This window comes from Ischnura elegans, chromosome 3 (assembly GCF_921293095.1).
Source record: "Ischnura elegans chromosome 3, ioIscEleg1.1, whole genome shotgun sequence".
NCBI classification, from domain to species: Eukaryota; Metazoa; Arthropoda; class Insecta; order Odonata; family Coenagrionidae; genus Ischnura; species Ischnura elegans.
The window spans coordinates 117,671,752-117,690,697 of NC_060248.1; the positions used below are offsets into that span (position 1 = coordinate 117,671,752).

Consider the following 18,946-nt stretch of genomic DNA (forward strand, 5'->3'; position numbering starts at 1 on the left):
GATTGGTAAAGTTGATGGAAAGAGAGGAAAGGGAAGGCCCAGATTGAGTTACACAGGACAGGATATTATGGATATAAAATAATAGATTACGAAAAATACGTACGCAAATATGAAAAATTTAGCTGACACAAAATCAAATATCAAGCAGACAGAGTGGAGAGCTGCGTCAAACCATTATTCTGATTGTTGACTTGTGATGATGATACAGTAATGGAAAAGTAGTCAAGGACCACTTGATATATTTATTGACTGGAACGTTGTTTAATGGTGCAGAAAGTACTGACTAAAAGTGCAATATTTTGGGTTGCACAGTCCTCAGAATGTACAGGAGGATGACTTCATGCTAACTTGCGCAATATCAAGATATCAAGGAGATTGAATACAATCAGATGGACGGACAATAAAAATGACGAGGGAGATGTTGACATGGTGAGTGAAGAGGAAATTGTTTGTGGATATGAAGACGGTACAAGAAGGTGTGGGTGGTGCAAGTACCAAGCGTATAAAGGATGTTGAAAACCATGATAGAGGGAATTTTTGTAATCAATGGTAAAGGGAAGGTGGAGGTCAGAGTTGAAGGATGAGCCAGAGAGTGGCAGGGCGTACGCCGAAATGGACAGGGATTTTAGGAATAGGGCCATGATCTGTAACATTGCTGCTGGAGCTTATATTATATAGCAAATGCCTTTATAAAATACTCGTGACGTTTTCCGGAATGGCTTCTAGTATGTACATCTTTCTTGAAGTAGATTTTAAATTAAATTAGATTAATGTTCTTCAGACTTTTTTTGTCTGCTCAATAGTCAGGGAAATGAAATAATGAATGAAATAAGTTTTTTTACATTTTCTTTTCTGTTTTTATCCCCCATCGCAGCTTTTTTTTTGCTACATTACGTATTTTATTATTTTCTCTACAATGTAACAGTTTAACACACTACATTTACCTGGTGAAGAGACTATTTTTCATACGCATTCGTTAATATCATTTTATTGGGGTGTTTTTTATTAGTAAACCCTACAATTTCCTCTTTTGAGTGATGGTATTACATTTACTCCGGGCTAATTATGACTACCTTAGTAATCATGGTATAAATATTTTTGACAAGGAAATAGTATTTGCTCGTAATTTTGCTGAGTGAAAACTTCGTCAGCGGCCTTTTTATTGTCTCGATAGCAAAAGAATTCCGCGGCCAGATATCGGTATGGAGGATGCACGTAATTGAAGGAGTGAAACTCTTGGCAAAATGATCGAATCGGAGGTGAGGTGGTTCATTCTCTGCGTGCCAGCTGCTAACTCGGTCATCCATCCGTCCGTTAAATTGATGGGTTTGCAAAAGAACTACGGTCTTTTCGTTAGATGATTTAAAGTTTCCGATTAAAGGGTTATCACATTCTGACCTGGTTTTAGCAAAAAAAGCACCTTTTCTCCTCGGAGTTGGGGCGTAATTACATTCCGGAGGAATTTGGAGCGGACTCTATTCGCGTTTTAAACTTTAAAAATGCTGGTTATCGAGTGTGGGCTGAAATCGATCGGATTTTATTCCCATAAAAATGGCATTTCCCTTAAGCAATTGCGTTTTTCTGTTCTCTGTTGACGCTCTGGAGCGTGTAAACTGTCTGACATCATGAAAGTTTCACTCTTGGCTTCCTCGATTATCCTCCGAGTTTGTTCTAGATATTATAATTAGCGGACATACATTATTTGCCCTATGACGCGTTTAGATGCTTCATTTCTAAGAGGGTCAATCCCTTCAAATTATGTTAAGGATAAAATGAAACTATAAGCAATGTTTCAAGCTGGGATTTAAATCCTATGGCTCTCATTTGCTGCTTTCGATTAAACTGAGTGATCTGATCGGCAGGTTAGTTTACTGATGTGATTTGTTATATTCAATCAACATTCCGGTTGTACCTATCTGAAGATACCTGTGCACATAGTACACTACTTATAGCTATGGGAAGCCTCCGTCACAATTATGTAACACTTACCTACCAAGGCTGTAGCTTAGCGAATCATTACATTTTCATCAAACGAAATTTTTGTTTTAATATTGGAGTAAACATTTTTTTGACAGAGTGTGTTGAGCGCTTGGTTTCTTACCTTATGGTTTCAGCCGGGGTATGAACCCGAAACCATAAGGTAAGAAACCAAGCGCTAAACACATACTTCGAAGTACTAGGTGGCCCAAGGGTATGAGCTGTCTCGTCCTACCCTGAATGTGTGAATGTTTCGCAAGCTTGTGGCTTAATCAGGGGTGGGCTCTACCCTCACCTATCCCTACCCACATCAGAAAGGGTTCTAAGCGTTTAATATTAAAGCTTGCTTCTCACGCGTGTTGCCTCCAATCATCATCATCATTTCCTTCCTTGTTGTTAAATGATACTTAAGTACCTAGGCTACAGCTCAGCGAGTCATTATATTTTCATCAGACGTAATATTTTGTATCATTATTGGCGCACACAATATTTTGGCTGAGCGGGTAAAGCGCTAGAATTCTTACGTAAGTGTTTAAAATGTCATTCTTTCCTCGTACTATCACGGATAGCAACGGTGTCTCGATTAGTAAAATCAATGGCATCACTCGCTGGGACAACTAATTATAATGTTTATCTTTTTCTATCGTTCTGACCTTGTATGGATTAATTGTAGCAGTTACTAGTCGTCGGAAATTTTTCATTTGCATGAATGAGCGCGTATATTTTTTGTTATATATTTTTATGACCGTGTGGCTTGCTTGAGGGGATTATCCCGCGTGCTGCATGCTGGTGATTGATCACCCCCCGCCTAACACCCTACATTTACGTCTACTTAGTACCCTGCGAGCCACCTCTAGGGTGTTTGGCAGGGGGTGATCAATCACCAGAATGCAGCATGCAGTTGGATTCCCACATGCACACCACACGGTCCAAAAAACGTTACGCATACTTATACTACCACATGCTGTTAGAAATAATAATAAAATTCAGGAACATGCATTAAGTTTTACATAGGTTAGTAGGCTACACTACAAGTCATGCAATCTATTTACGAGTTCTATTGCTGCCGTTATAATCTCTTATTGATGGTGGAAAAAAGACATTCTGAATCTGTCTGTTCTACAGTCTATCTCTCTTATTTTATTTACATGATTTGCATAGACCCTAGAAGTGGCTCGCAGGGTATTACGTACAGGTAGATTGCTATCCTCAACTTAAACCCTGACTAAGTCTAGTTCTACTCTTGAAGTTATGTTCCACAGGTGTATCCTTGATTCCTGGCCAGTTTCCTCAGCGTCATCCTCTTTTTACCACGATTTCTTTTTCTTCGAATTCCTTTTTCATTCCCCAACGTCCCTTCCTTTCTTCCTTTCTCTTCTCCGACCTCGACTCCTCCAAGGCCACTCTCTTAACGCATTTCTCTTTCACTCGTCCGTTTCCCTCGAATAGCCTTTTGCACAAAAATAAGATAATAAGATTTGCTCCTGACCCCTCCGTGATAGGACACACGATTCTCCCAAATTGACCACAAACGGATCGTTTATCTCATAAAAGTAAAAAAAATCCATTTTTAAAAAGTAAAAATTTATTGAAAAGGTTAGAGTCCAGTCGATATTCCGCAAATGTGAGACCGCGGAGCCGAAGGTGTGAGTTCTGCGATTCGAAACCTATTGCATTGCGTTGGAGGGCTTGAGCCTGTTTGACATTTCATTGAAATCTTCAGCGTATTATCACCGGGTAAGGTACACGTAATGTTTGCAATGGTTCATCGCATCGCATAAAGCTTATCGTATTCAGAGCTGAAATATGTCGCCTAGGAAGGCTCCAAAGGCTATGGAAGACTCCTATCTTTGCTCGACATACTTCAGCCCTGAAGGCGACGCACAAATTGTGCGTATAAATACTGGCAAGAATGGATCATCCTCTGAGCTAGTGATAATCCCTAGAAGATTTTAAAAACAATGTGCCGTAGGAAAGCACAAGGTCTTATCATTGAGTCTTACAGGTGCCTACGTTGCACTTTCAGTGCGCTGCACAAAAGATTTCGGACTTGGTCTGTATTCTCACGAAGAGCACGTCACCAGCATCTGGGATTGAACCAAGAACTTCTTGTCATTTCTGAGTCAATCAAAAACGATTATGATACTCTAATATCTTAATTCTGAGGGGATTAACGGCCTTCCAATGGTAATCACTCAGAAAGTACATGCGGAATATCAATTAAATTGCAGCTTAATTGGTGAAATACCGTATTGATAGAAAATTTATTAAAAATTTCCCGCATTGTCAGTGGAGGTTCAGAAAAAAATAGAAATTATTTCTGACTTGGCGCGCATGACGGTACCGGTGGATAGGTAGTAGCATGTGGGAATGAGCGGAACCTTTGCTCCTTGAAATAAATTACTCATAAATTACGTTTCAGAAATAATAACACTTTCCATTCCTGGATCAGGATGTAACTTGGATCACGTCACCAGTTAAGCATAGATTGCAAAGCTCTCCGTTATCCCATTCCAGGATGAATCATCGAGTGAAAGTGAGTATTAAAGTGGTATTCGAGGAGATCCTTCGCGATAATCTGAAGCAAAAAATGAGTTGAGATTTAATTGCCATTCTTTTGCGAGATGAAATAAACAGCCAATTTACGGAAAGTAATACTCAAAATCTGGGTGGAGGAATGGGGTATCATTCCTGTGAATCAAACCAGAAGGTACAGCATAGAGGAGCACATTAATTTGCTCATTTAATGACCGATCAAGGTTGGTCAATGAATCCCTTGTAAGAGTGATTACGTGACTGCATTGTTGCATTTAAATTTGTGAATTACCTACATATTATCATAATTTATGAAGATATAAATTGCTTTATGATCCGTTTTTATTCGTACGCTAACCTTTAATATTAGTAAAATTTAAAACATTCCATTAAGCGATTGATGTTACCGAGTCTACATAAATAACAATTGAGAATTGTCTTTTTAATTTTTTCTGTTAAAAGTAATAATTAAAGGAATAGCCGAAAATCATACGTTTAGTGGGCTCGTTCGCCATTTTTTATTATTGTCGATTGTGATTTGAAAAATAAAAAGACCCGTATTTTCCCGTTTCTTGGTCCATCATCTATGTACTTGCCGAGCTATTCGCGGCGACATATGGTCGGGCTTAACCCTTTCGCAGAAAAGTTTATGACGTCAATGATTGAGTCTTTCCGTGCGGCACGACGATTCTCCGCTACCCATCGGTCTCACTCATCCGTCTCTCGTGTTCCGCGTTCATCAACACTCTAATGACCGATTCTTTCTCTCAGGAATCGGGTCTGTATGAATGAGTGAATTGGCCATAACTCCAATGGCATCGTCACTAAGCCATAAAAAGTGGGAAACAAACATCTAATGCATTTTTTCGTTTTCAAGTAAAGAGAAAATGGCTGAACGAGGAAGCCTCTTTTTCCGTTATAACGTATCTTACCTATCCATCTACAGAATTATCTTAATGCATTGCGATTTCGGGTCTGAGGCATTTTCATAGAGAAGAAGGTTGAAAATTTTGTACTAGTGCGAGAATGGAAACTGCTGCAAATACATCCAAAGAAGTGGCCACCAAGATATTTTCTGTAAATAAAAGCTGAGTTTACTTCAAAATCGATTTCAGGAAAAACTGTGTATTTACTTATTCCAATGCACATGTGAAAGAACTTGGAAGCAATGACATATAAATGATCAAGTGCTTACTCAATGTACCCAAATCCTGGTCATGTCGTCCGCGACGAACATATTCTAGTGACGTTACGATCACGATTGTTTCCGAGTTGCTGTATGCACTATGAATCTCGTAGTGCCATCTAAGCATTTTCACAGTGTCTCTAATCAATTTATCATTATATTATACTTATTATTTATAATTTTTAATTAAATATATCTCACGGTTAATACAAACGCGAGTGCCTATCGTGTGTCAGAAAATAATCAATCGTTTGCCTGCGATTCCCAAACGGGTTTTCAAACAATTAATGGGGTTCAATTTAAGTCACTTTATTACATCAAAAGCTTTTATGGTTGCTGTTTTCTCGGTTGGACATTCTCATAAAAAGTCAATTTAAAAGACCTGCTGTCATCATTAGACGTTAAGGTCGTGAGAGTATTGTTCTCCAGAAAGACAATGAAATTTATACTGTTGGAGAAACCTGTTTTAAAGTGGTTCTTGCCGAAATCACTTACCTGCGCTACGTTTTAATTAAACCTCAGAGCCTGAATATACACTATCTACTCTTTTACCAGTGCATGCGAAGGCGCTTGTCGTACATAAGGAGGTGTAAGTCTTTTACAAAATACCGATTTCAAATCCATCGCGTTGTATATAGTACATGTATTGTCGTATGGAGTTAATACTGTCGTAACCGATTTTTTAAAATGTAATTTTATCTAATTAAACGTTAAATGTACTTAAAATTCTCACTTTCATCTTCTCTAGTAAGGTAGGTTTTAAAATCGGCAAATCTTTAGGTATTATAGCGTAGTGTAAGAGGCAATATGTGAGACGTCATTCTCATTACATCGAAAAACTTCAAAGAAACCCTCGACGTTCGCACTATGGTTACACTCTCTATTCAATTGCACCAATGAATCTGTTGATGATTTAAAATATAAACAATGTACACGATTTAATTATACACAGATTTTTATTGAAAATCATGTACTAAATGTATTTTTTAAATCAGCCATGACTTTCCACTAAGTTGAAGCCGAGAGTATTTAATTTATTAGCGCTACTGCCTCTCTTGCGTATAAGGGCAGACCGTCTGGTGTATATTCATTCATTCCCAAATCACAACCTTTTTTGGTAACTTAGCAGTCTTGCGAATCCTGTGTTGGAGGATATGGCTACCAGGCTTTCTCGCGGAGACCGGCGCCATTCGTGTTTGACAGGGCGGAACAACGTGGGATTGCGGCGTCATGACCATGTTCCTCTCTTGGCCTTTCCCAATCCATTCCGACCGCCAAAGGATAGTGACAATTCCCTTACCACTCCCCCGCACGACCAATTCCAAACCTAAAAGGAAAATTAAGAAAAAAAGCAAAGATGAAAATCCAATCGTGAGCGTCACGGTCGATTTTCTTCGGTCCGTTACGAAAAAAAAGTGGCAGTCCCTACCACGGAAAGAAGGCGTTTCTCTGAATTTTAAAAGAACATTAATGGATGGGTTTTTGATGGAGCGTGGTGGCCTACTGGCAAGAATGCTGAGATGCTAATGGCAAGGCCCGGGTTCAAATCCTACGTGAAGCATTCGGACATTCCCAAACTAATTCCACGAAGTGCGAGGTGGCCTAGGGGAAGAAACTACCCCCCACCCCTCGGAGAATATGTGAAATTCACTCTCCGCACATTAATCCTGGTCGAGCTCTATGCTCACCTATCCAAACCGACCTTCGGGTTAAACCACGGAATGAGTCGGGTTTTAGAATGTTCTAGAGTGGGAGGGAGGTTGTACGAGACTGTAGGTTCAACTCCGGGGTAAACTTTGGTATGGTATGGTATTTGGAGGAGGCGACCAACAGCAATGGTCATTTGCGCCACGAGGATTGAGTAGGGAAGTGATGGTGGAGAGAAACCTGGCGTTGGAATTAGCCAGCTCTCAACGACGGGCGCCAAAAGGACCTCGGCTTAACGTCCCATCCGACGGACGTAGTGCTGTACTTATATTTTCCCTCCACAAAGTACACAAGAAGGCATGGGACATTGGGACAGTCTCTGAAAAATCTCTGACACCGCCGGGGTTTGAACCCGGGGTCACAGCGTGGGAGGCCAGCATTCAAGTCACCACACCAACCTGAACCCTTTATGTCTCCCCAAGACAACTCCTGACATAATCCTCGAAATGTGAGGTTTTTCTATTGAAATAAATGGCCGAACCAACCTTCGAGTTGATACACTGCGTGAGTAAGGTTTTTTGGAGGTTCTCGATAGGAATGAGTAAGGATTTTTTTAAAGGAAGTGTCCACGCCCAGGCGCTGAAACCTAGGTAACCGTCCGCGCCCCTGCCACAGTCGTCACAATGGGAAACGACTTACAGACGTGGGTGGAGCAATCAGTGGTGTAGCGGACGCTTTTTTATCCCTCTATCCTTGGACCCCTGGCACTGGGGGGTCACCGTTTTTGAGGAATCACGCTACTCTATTTTTCTTTCCCTGTTTCCAACGATTCGGACGGTTTCTCTTTTTTTACCTCGACCGCCCTTTCCGTTCTCGTTTTAAAAAAAAAAAAAACAGAGAGGCGCTGCGATTTGTAAATTGGCGATTAAAAAGATGTGTCTCGGAAGTTTCAAACTGAACGAACGAATACAGGTCGGTTGGGGAAGAGGGAGAGAGAGAAAAACCGCTCATTTTCGTACGGCTTAGTGAGAATTGGGTCGGCAGAAACAATTAGTGGAGAAGCAAGCGGCACGGCAGGTAATGTGATCGGCGTCCGATTTTGGCGCCTGAGTTACGCAATCGGAAGTGTTGAATTTATGATAATGAGCTTGTTCAGGTTTTTACCTCCTCTCGTTCCGCGGCAGTGATTGAATGATAAAGATCCACGCTTGGCCAAAACCACAGCCTTCGACCAGAAGGTCTTGATTGCGGTATCTGCACGGCGATTTTGATGAGTGAAGGTTGAGGGCCCGAGCGTTAATTAGACCGCCGGCGTGTGAAATCCATTCATGAGGGATATTGTAAAAAGTTTTCGAATAAATATGAAACCTCGCAATATTTTACGGCTTGAGTTATTTTACGGGGTTTTTCTAGAGCATATTATCTAAGAGCTACCGCCCTCTGGTATTTAGCAACTTAAAGCACCTTTGGACTCAGTAGAATACATCACGCATCGGCAAACATACCCGGGGAACGATTGATGATGACAGTAAATTATTAGACTATACCGTTTTCCGTTTTGGAAGCGGTGAGTACACAATCATTGCATTTTTAGTATTGATATTTTTTACAGCGTTTCGGAAATTCATACCAATACGCGTACTGATTTTGGGTTCACCTGGGAGGAATTAGTTTAAACTATGTTTATAAACAATAAAATGAAGTCCTATTGCTTTCTCTACTATATGAGTCCTTCAATTGAAGTTCCCACTTTGACCTTTAACTTCAAAAGTCATATTAAGCGCACGATAATATGTGGATTTCAAATAATATTTACGCTGATTACTTATGGCATCCTATTTAAGTTTTCGGTCATCTTTTCTTCCATCAATATTATATTTTTATCAGTAGCGGATAAGCTAGTGAAAATTCCGAAAAAAAAATCTTCTCGTGTCAGTAATATGAGTTAGCAAATTCCTGCTCGAAAAATTAAGTGGAAATTAAATAAGTTATACATTTGCGGCAAACTTCGAAATGCTTTTGGATCGCTGTTCACGGACGCCGAAGCCAAGGGGCTGTTTTGAGGTTCTACACGACGTGACTGCCGTGCCAGTCTGCTGAAAAAAACAACCCTTTGAATTCGCCTTTACCACCGACTGCTTTTGGAACTAGCCAACCTCTGCGGACGCAAGACTGGCCGCTCGTAACCAATATCGCAATCGGGTTCTCGCTTTCTCCGTCACCACCGCCCATGACACAATGACGAAATCCACTCCAGAACGTCGCCGGAAATCACCGTAATTACCAAGATGGACGAGGAGAAATTTTATAATTCCCTGGCACTTGGTCGAAGAAGACATTGTCTTCTTCCTGCGTGTATCCCATCGTCAGTGATGCGTGGAAATGAAAAGAAAGGAACATCGCCAGCGGGTAATGCAACCCCGAAACCGCTCTCTTCGTCTCGTTTTCCCGCCTCTCTCTAATGTTTCTTCCTCTTCGCCTTTTCTTCCCTTTGTCGGTTTCGGTGGCGGGGAGTTTAGGATGGCGCATCGATTGCACTCGACCGATCTCTTGTCATCTTTCATCCTGACCAGAGATTGGCGCCGCACGCACTGAAAACTACTCCACGCCGCGGTGCAGGGAACGAGTATGCAAAAATAAAAGAAAATATACACAAAGATATCGATCTAACTACTTATTTTAATTTAAAAAAATCTACAACACGTGTTTCAACTAGCTCGCAGTCATCATCAGGTTGAGAGCTATTATATTTATGTTATGCAAATGCTTTACCCTATTTATACTAATCAGGTACAGAGATATTTCAGTTACAGACAGATGTATTATATTTCGGTACCCGATGAGGAATCCTAAGGCACATGCGGGTAACCGATGATGACTACGACAGGGATGGCTGATATATCTCTGTACCTGACGAGGACTGCGAGTGAATTGAAACAGGTGCTGTAGAGATTTAAATTAAAAAAAAGGTAGACGGAACGATATCTTTTTGTATCTTTTCTCTATGGCGTTCTAGGATATCTCTCCCGTTTAAGTAGACTTCATTCAGAGAAAAAGCTCCTGATTCTCTCAGATTACATTCAGCACTGGAAAGTACACTCGATATTTAATCATTTCTAAATTCTTAGAACTCAAATTTTAATTGTTAGTGATCAATATCGCCCTTCATCTACCTTCGGTGTGGACAACTGCGTACTCAGCTTGCGACAAAAGTACGGACGACGCAGCAATTGAATTTTTTACTATCGCCACAGGCCTCCAATCCTTGCATATCTTCATCAAAACTTGCGCTATCATCTTTAAATTTCCATGGTGTATAAAGTGGACCTTCTCCAATATAGAAGTGTCTCAACTGTGAATATTTTACCTCATTATATTATTTGTAGTAAGAGTTTTATATTTTTGCGATACAAGTAAATTTTGGCAAGGAGCGAGTATCAACCAATTAATACGCCAGTATAAAATACTATATACGACCGTTCGAGTGGGAGTTACGCATCTTCTTACATCATCGCCTGATAACTTGAGGTTGAGGAGTATAATCTGAGGTTTCAGGCAAGATGGAGTGGAAACGGAACATAATGAAGAAGCAGGAGCGATTTCCATAATTTTAAATTTTATTGGTACTACCGGTTTCGCTTTACAGCATCATCAGGTACAAAATATCCACCTTACCACCCCCATCCTGCCTTTCCCATTTAAGACGTTGCACAGTTTAATATTTTGTACCTGATGACGCTGTAAAGCGAAACCGGCAGTACCAATAAAATTTAAAATAGTGGAAATTTCTCCTGCTTCTTCATTTTGAGGTGAAGGGTTAGAATAATGCCTAAGTGGGTTATTTAATAATTCTCTGCCCAGGGCTTGAATGTATGTCATTTTCCACCTTATTATTAACTTGAGAAGACTCACTTTTTATGAGATTCATACCAAAGGTTGGTTTGAATAGGTGAGGGTAAAGCTCGACCCGGATTCGTAAACCACTGGCGTGCGAATTTCAAATGTTCCGGATAGGGATTTTAGGATTTTTACGCGGGAGTATACGATGGGTACATCCGAGGTTTGAACCTGGGGTTCTTCGGTCAGCAGCTTAATTCTCTACCCACGATGCCACCTTCTCCAAGTGTAATAGAGTCGACTAGTGCGTGTCGTTTATGCACGATGTTAAAGAAGTCGCTAATAAATAAATGACATCGTGAATTCACCTCCACAAGCAGAAAAAATATTCCTACTCTTGATACTTCCGTGGCGAGCGTCGAATCATTCTTTTTTTTTCCTTGTCGGGGCGTCAAAAGATGAAAAGTTGCATTCTCATTGGAGGCAATTCTGACAAGTCGAGCTGAACGTCTCAATCACTCGTCAGTGAGACCACCATCGCGAGGCACTTCGGAGAAGAGCAGCCTGTGACGGGGAAATGGATTTTTTTTGCTCACGGTTTACCTCCCTGTCTGCCTGCGTGAGTGAGTGCACGCGAGGATCACGTAACTCGCAAGTTGATCGCTCATACCCCGTGATGCTGGAGGGAAAAAAACATACTAAATGAGTCTTTTAGGGAACTGAGTTGCCACATCCATCATTCTTTCCGGAATTAAATCGAAACTTGAATCACATACGCGGAGGAAGGGCTCAATATTAATAATGGAAGACACTTTGTTTCTTCCACAAGTTTATAATTTTTTTCTATTTTATTACCGGTTTGGGTTGCTATACCATTATGGAATACAGAAAATATATGGCTGAGTCTGTGTGTCCCTCCGTACTCCTCCAGGAATTACCAATCCCAGCTTGAAACCAACCCTCCCCACACCCTCCACATTAACAACCATAGTTTACCTGCCGCACCATATATTTTCTGTATTTGATTATGGTGTGTTAGCCGATACCGGTAATAAAATAGAAAAAAATTATAAACTTGTGGAAGAAACAAAGTGTCTTTCATTATTTATATTCTTTCCGGAACGCAGGCACTGCTCGTAATATGTTTTCAGTATCTGTACTGAAAGATCAGGTACAAATGAAATTTCTATGACGAAACTTGGCTTGTTTTGACTATATAAGTACCATTAAAAGTTTTTGATCACTCATACGAGCATGTCATTGAATTGGACCTTCCTCGACGTGATGGAGACAAAATTTTGGCCATGTAATAAGAGATTACTTGCCAATTATTTTGTCAAAGACATATTTAAGTAAATAAAAGATTCATTTTATGATTATTTTTTTCTTTCAGATCGTACTGAACGTGTTCCATTGTTGCATCTGCGAATGTCATAGGTCGATTTTGGAAGATGCAACTTGATTTCAGTATCTGAGGACCGCGTATCAGTTTCATGGTCGGAATCCTGGGATGTTTTCTTTGCTGACTTATTTATGGTCCTCTGCAATGGCAAAACATTGGGACCGGAAGCGAGTGTGTTTGCTTTCCAATCGAAGCAAAACAAATCGTCCTCTCGACGTGCTACCTCTCTCCGCTGGTTATTCCGCAGTCAGCTGTTTTCTTCCTCGTCTGATTGTCGAGGCCTACAATCGGTGCGTTGTGGGAGATGGCACTGTGAATGTGGGATCGGGAGGGCGAAGTGATTGAGCGAAAGGGTCACTCCTTTCTCCGATCGTCCTCTTCGGAAAAGAGATCCGTCTTTGTGCGCATAGACAGGGTGAACTCCGAGCGGACGCTACGTGCTCTGTTCGGGAAGCTTCAAGACGCTGGACCATATGATTCGATGCTTTGATCTTTCATCAAAACCCGACCCTAGGATGTGACTGACGAATTGGACCACAGTGCATTCTATCGATTTATTCAGTGCCTGAAGATTAATAAAGATGTAGTTTTCCCTCTTTTTACTCTCCGCAAATTGATTATGATTTTTTTGGTGATTATATCGGAATGGCAAATTTCGTTCTTAAAATGACGCGAGTGCTTCAAACTCTGCTACTTAGTTCTATTCATTTAGTAATTCGTCCAATTTCCACTAAGATAAGTAAGGTCTTACATTTACCCTAAGTTAAGTTGCTTAGTTAGTTATAACTAAGTTACCTTACTGACTTACCATTGGAGATATTTACCAACTTTCGCATTTAACGCTGGCTAAATGGTAGTCTCGCAAGAGGTATTAATGTTTTTCAATCACAGCATATTTTATTTACAACTAATTTTTATTTCCCTCCCAAATTCTTATCCCATAACAACTATATTCCGTACTCAGCGGTGGAGTGAAAGTTGTAATTTTGAATTCATACTGCGTACATTTCAACGTAAGGTAACAAGCATGTAAAAACGGAAATTCTGTCAGTTTCTGTACTTGCTGAGTTTTGCTATTCGATATTCAATTTTCATACATTGATGCATTTTAAGTGCTTATGAGGTAGTATTGCTATTAAAGCACGGAAGGGCACGTACCTTTTCCTGCATTCTACTTCATTTGATAACATGCTCCGCCATCAAATTCTTTCGAGAAAATTTGGTCGCAATCTCGGAATAGAAGGTGAATAACTCCTTGGGGCTATTCTGGTCCTCACTGTCAAGGTCGCATCTTACGATGCATCTGCTTGTTTATGGCCGTTTTTATCATTATTTTTTCTCGGTGGGCATCACTTTGAAAAGAAAAACACGTAGGAGTTGCGTGGATAGGCGTGCCCGTTTCGTGGAGCTCAGAAAGGAACGGTAGAAGACATCCAGCGTCCGAATAAGCCAAGGCGCTCTTTTCAATGTGGGCCGCCACCCGTGGGGCGTTTCCTCGGAAACCAATGAAAAGACGACTTCTCACTTTCGGAGTCTTAGCTCGCGTCGCAAGAACCTAAAACTAAGAGGTAGATTCAAGGCTCTCTATAGGTCGCCTATCTTCCACATAGTTTCAGCGTCATATATTCTCGGATTAGAAAAGAAATCAAACACTTTGAGATAGAAATCCACTCCGTGAGAAAAAAAAATGGAGAACGAGAAGACATTCTTTCCCGGCGAATTTATTGCACGTAGTCTTCTCGGGATTTCCATCAGTTTAATTCGCTGTGTCTCACCGAATTTTCAACGGACGACTCGTCTTTCGTTATCAGGGGGAAAGAATAATTTTGACTATCTGACTCTTTTCGGTCAAAATTATTCTTTCACTCTGATGACGATGGACGAGTCGTACGTTAAAACTTTTGTGATTTTGACCTTGAAAAAAAAAAAACTGGTGGAAATCCCGAGAAGACTTCGCGGAATAAAGAATGACGCTTCGATTTTGCGGAGATTGATAACTAACGTGGACTAAATGTTCAGGCCACGTGAACGAATGTCCCGTGTAAAAAGGTACCATACCCTTATTTTATTACCCAATTCCTGTGAATATTAATGAAAAAAAATTTCCAAGATCATGCTACGATTGTCGATCATTACTTTCCCCTACGCCTGGATGGTATGCAATACCCCCATCGATAATGTGTCTGATAACTCAAGGGAAGTCAAGGTTCGCGAAATCTTTAGGTACATGCGAATATCTCTCGAACCAGGGCCTCAGTGAAAGAAAGTCATGGCACTTTTTCTACCTCACCTATATAGTTTCAGAAAATAACATCGGCATCCAGATCCCGAAAAACACTCTCACGATGTCTCCTTGCACTGACTTACATAGACAAGCGGATTTAGATATTCATAAAAAAATTAAAACATTGTTAGTTAAGGTTATGAAATAAATTTTTTACAAAGGAATCACCTTAAAGATTACCATCAATCCAATTTTTCAATAAAATTTTGGGGGGGCGGCCGACCTTACGTTTCACCCCTCCTTAATCTGCTACTGGCCAAGGTGTCAAAACGGGTAGTTGAATTTTAAATCTTGAAGTTATTTAATAAAAAGAAGAATGACAGTAAAAATCAAAATACCACAGTTCAATTTTAAGGAAGGAGTAAGATAAAAGATCATTGGTAATTATGATAAGTAGTTGAAATAGCATTCATACGTTTTCCTCATGGTTAGACGATTATCGTGAGCTATAAGGCTGGCGGTTGTAAGCGTAGCTGTCGAAATTGTTCACAACGGCACGCTATGGTATACTTAAAACAAGGTAAACTCAATAACGATACTACACAAATATTGGGAAAAACTAGATGACGGACTTTGGAATACCTATCCTCGGCGATGTCCTCAAATTCATACGCGCGGTCTTTACTTACTTACCTTATTTAGCTATTTACATCTGCTGCAAAAACTAAATAATGAAATTTACCAGCTTTACATTGAATTTTGCGCTTGCCTACTAGAATTATGATGCTACAGTAATGGTAGAAAGATATCCTTCATTAAATTCTTGGTTTAAAATGGAGAACCGATTAAATTCTTGATGCCCTTGGTTGACAAGTATAACAATTTATCCCTATTTTCTTTTCAAAATCATGCCTTTTATTGATAATATAATGTTGATACGTTAAAAATCCAAATCAATACTAATAATTTGACAGCAACAATCATAGCTAAATATTTTTTCATCTCTCTTATCTTAAAATACCTTCGGATAGGAATTAAACTTCTCTTTAAGTGGTTTAACATTCAATGGCATATTTAGGTGAGGATAATATGGGACATTATCCTCATATATTATTTTACGCGAGGAAATAAATGTCAAAATACGAGGGAGACTTAGCATTCTGGCGAGACTTGATATGAGCAGCAGAGCTTCTCGGAAGTTGATGCTGTATTTTTTTCCGAAAAAATGTATCAAGTTACAATTTATGAGTTGTGCTATAAATCTCTATTGTTACAGTCACATAGGAAGGGATATTTTCTCAGGATATTTGGTTTCTCCCTGCTAGCAATTCGAATTCATCTTCTTATCTCGTGAGAACTTCCAAAGATGGACTGAAAATAATTGAAGAAAATCCGGTGGAGAAGCGCGTGTATTTTGCTATCCCAACCTAAATATCCCGTGATATTTAGGTTGGGATCTGTTTTTAGGTACCATCATTACTAGTGGCCCTGGCGAGTGAGAAATTTGTATTCATCCACGTGCGCCGCCGAAACCTTGATTCGATAAGTCTCTCTGTGGTTGCATCAGAGTGAGTGAGTTGCATGATGCCTCTCGCCTGAATCCACGATTTCTTAAGGCCTTCGAGGTGATGCTCGCGTGATTCAATACAGAGCCATCCCGTGCTCCAAACTCTCCTCTGCCCTAATTTAATCATGTTGGCGTGTCTCAATCGCATTGCAGTGGAAGCATTTCACGGGGTTCATTTGAGCTACTTCTCGGATGTTTATTTAAGGCTGCTGACCATGGGTTGCGGATATGTGAACTAAGAATACATCGTAAAATTTTGTACACCAAGTAGCGAAAGTACGTGTTTTTTCGTAAAAAAACTCGTCGATAGCTTTAGCGAATCATATTTGTCTTTGAAATTCTCTATTCACTTTTCTCAAATGTAACACTCTGCTACTTGTTTGGCCCTTGAAGCAATACATTCATTCATCACATTTTTTTTATTAAAATTTGCTCAAGCAGGATCAAGCGGTTCATCAGGCGCATACATATTCCAGTTACTGAAAGATGTATTGCATATTGATACAAATACTAAAAATATTATAGAGATCCTATAAACAGTGGTAGATAGGAAGAGGAACCAAATGAGCTTAGTTAAAATGTACATGCAACTTTTAAATTCCTTACATGGTGGTGGACTGAGGTCAAAAGGAACATAATGAACACTTTAGAAAACCTCATTTATACATAAAAATATATTATACGCAAACATTTGGTTTCTATAGTTAATGTAATTAATATATTTATAATCATGACCCTAGTTTCTAATTTTCAAACCAGACTATGGACACACAGAGTATAGAGAATGTTTTTTATGTCATAGGATTTGGGGGAGATAACATGGCACGCATCTCTTCATTCCCTTTGGCTCAGTAGAATACATGGGCGTTCCTTCCTATCGCACTGCTCCTTACACCATAAGCGCGAAATAATCTCGGACAGTCAAAGGGTATCTCTCAGACACAACAATATGTACTTGTCGTCAGCCGCAAACCAGCGCAGTCTGGAGGACATCGCTGTCGTGGACCCCCGCAGATGCCGCTGGGAGAGGAGAAAATTAAGAGGGGCTAGGGCAGGTGGGGGGAGGGACCACCCCGCGTGACCATCTACTATACAACCCCATCCTTGGAAGTCCGCATTGCGTGGTTGAGCAGCGGAGGGATGGACGTCGCCAAGGCACGAGTCACGCTGACTACCGGAATTATGCACACGTAAGCGACGGGCCGGACTGCGTTTGGACGGGGGGTGCTGTATGAGGGGAAATGGTGGACGAAGGAGGAGGATGAAACCCTTTCTCGGCCTTGCAAATTGACAGACCGATGCTCACGCCGCCGTCACGTATAGACGTGCACGCCATCGCACGCCCCGCAGTGGTCCCAAATCGAATGAAGCTGACCAAAAGTCATTTTGCAGAAAAGTTTCTCGGGTTTTCCCCCGGTTGATGTTCTCCATGTCTCCCGAAGTTTCGAGCAGCGACTTGCTGTTCATCCTCAGGGGATGATTTCGAGGATCCCCTGAAGATGAACTGAAAGTCGCTGCTCGAAACGTCGGGAGATATGAAAAACATCAACCGGTGGAAAACCTGAGAAACATTTCTGCGCCTGATACGCCAGGAAAACCTGAGATCAAACAAAAGTCATCCCGTCGACTTAAAGCAATTATTTATTGGAATATATTTATATATATATTCGGGTTCCACAGATTTTCGCCTACATTTCATGCTACTACATTCGTGTGCACGTTGATAACAGTGATTGGATCCCGTCAAACATGGACAATTGAGCGTGAAAATGACAATCGCTTGAATTAGAAAGACTTCGTAAAAGTTCATCTCCATGGAGATAAAACTATTGACATTATGAAATAGGGATCGTAAGTTTTATCAGCGAACTATTTGCGGGTATTCTTCTCATATTTTCCTCCGGGTTACGTTATGTAAACTTAATCTACTCGCGCATCGAAAAGTCGGCTTTGGAAACATTGACCTCGTGGATTATACCCAAGAAGAATTCCTGCAGTTTTTCACGTTTCATTTTTACCAACAAACGTATTAACATACAAATGTAAAAATTGACGCAGCACGATAGCTTAATTTTGTTTTGATTTTGCACAATTTACTATTTTTTGATTTTTTAAAACTTTTTAACGCTTAGAGAGTGAAAAGAAACGACGATATAAAAAATGACGACGCGGAGTGAGAACGGCGCGGCGTGCCCGCCCTCTTCGTCGTTATTTTACCTCCGACTCGGCAGATGCGTGCACTGCGGGGGGAGCGTGATGCTTCGCCGAACACGGCCGTTATGGGCTGCATGCACTCGCCAAGACGACCAAGTGCGAGACAAACCCTCGCCGTGCCATCAACTAACACGTCGTAGTATGCCCGATCGTGATGGAGGATTCCCAACTGTGCGCTAATAGCAATCCACGCTCACATAGCCTCCTGCGAACCTACTGCGAAGTGTTACAAATAAGTCTTCGGTGGACTGACTTGCGGCGAATCTGACCTTTCGAGTTTTCTGCTACGTTTATTTGTCATTGCAAATCAAAAGCTTCGATTGATGGGACGTATATTTTGACTGAAAATTGCAGTCA

General features: G+C 40.6%; 1 protein-coding gene across 1 annotated transcript in view; it reads right to left on the reverse strand.

Annotated features, from left to right (window-relative positions):
• The window catches only part of LOC124156426 (bicaudal D-related protein homolog), a 301,899-nt gene that overhangs the window by 196,925 nt on the left and 86,028 nt on the right, over positions 1–18,946 (reverse strand). The gene's annotated exons all lie outside the window — the stretch shown is intronic.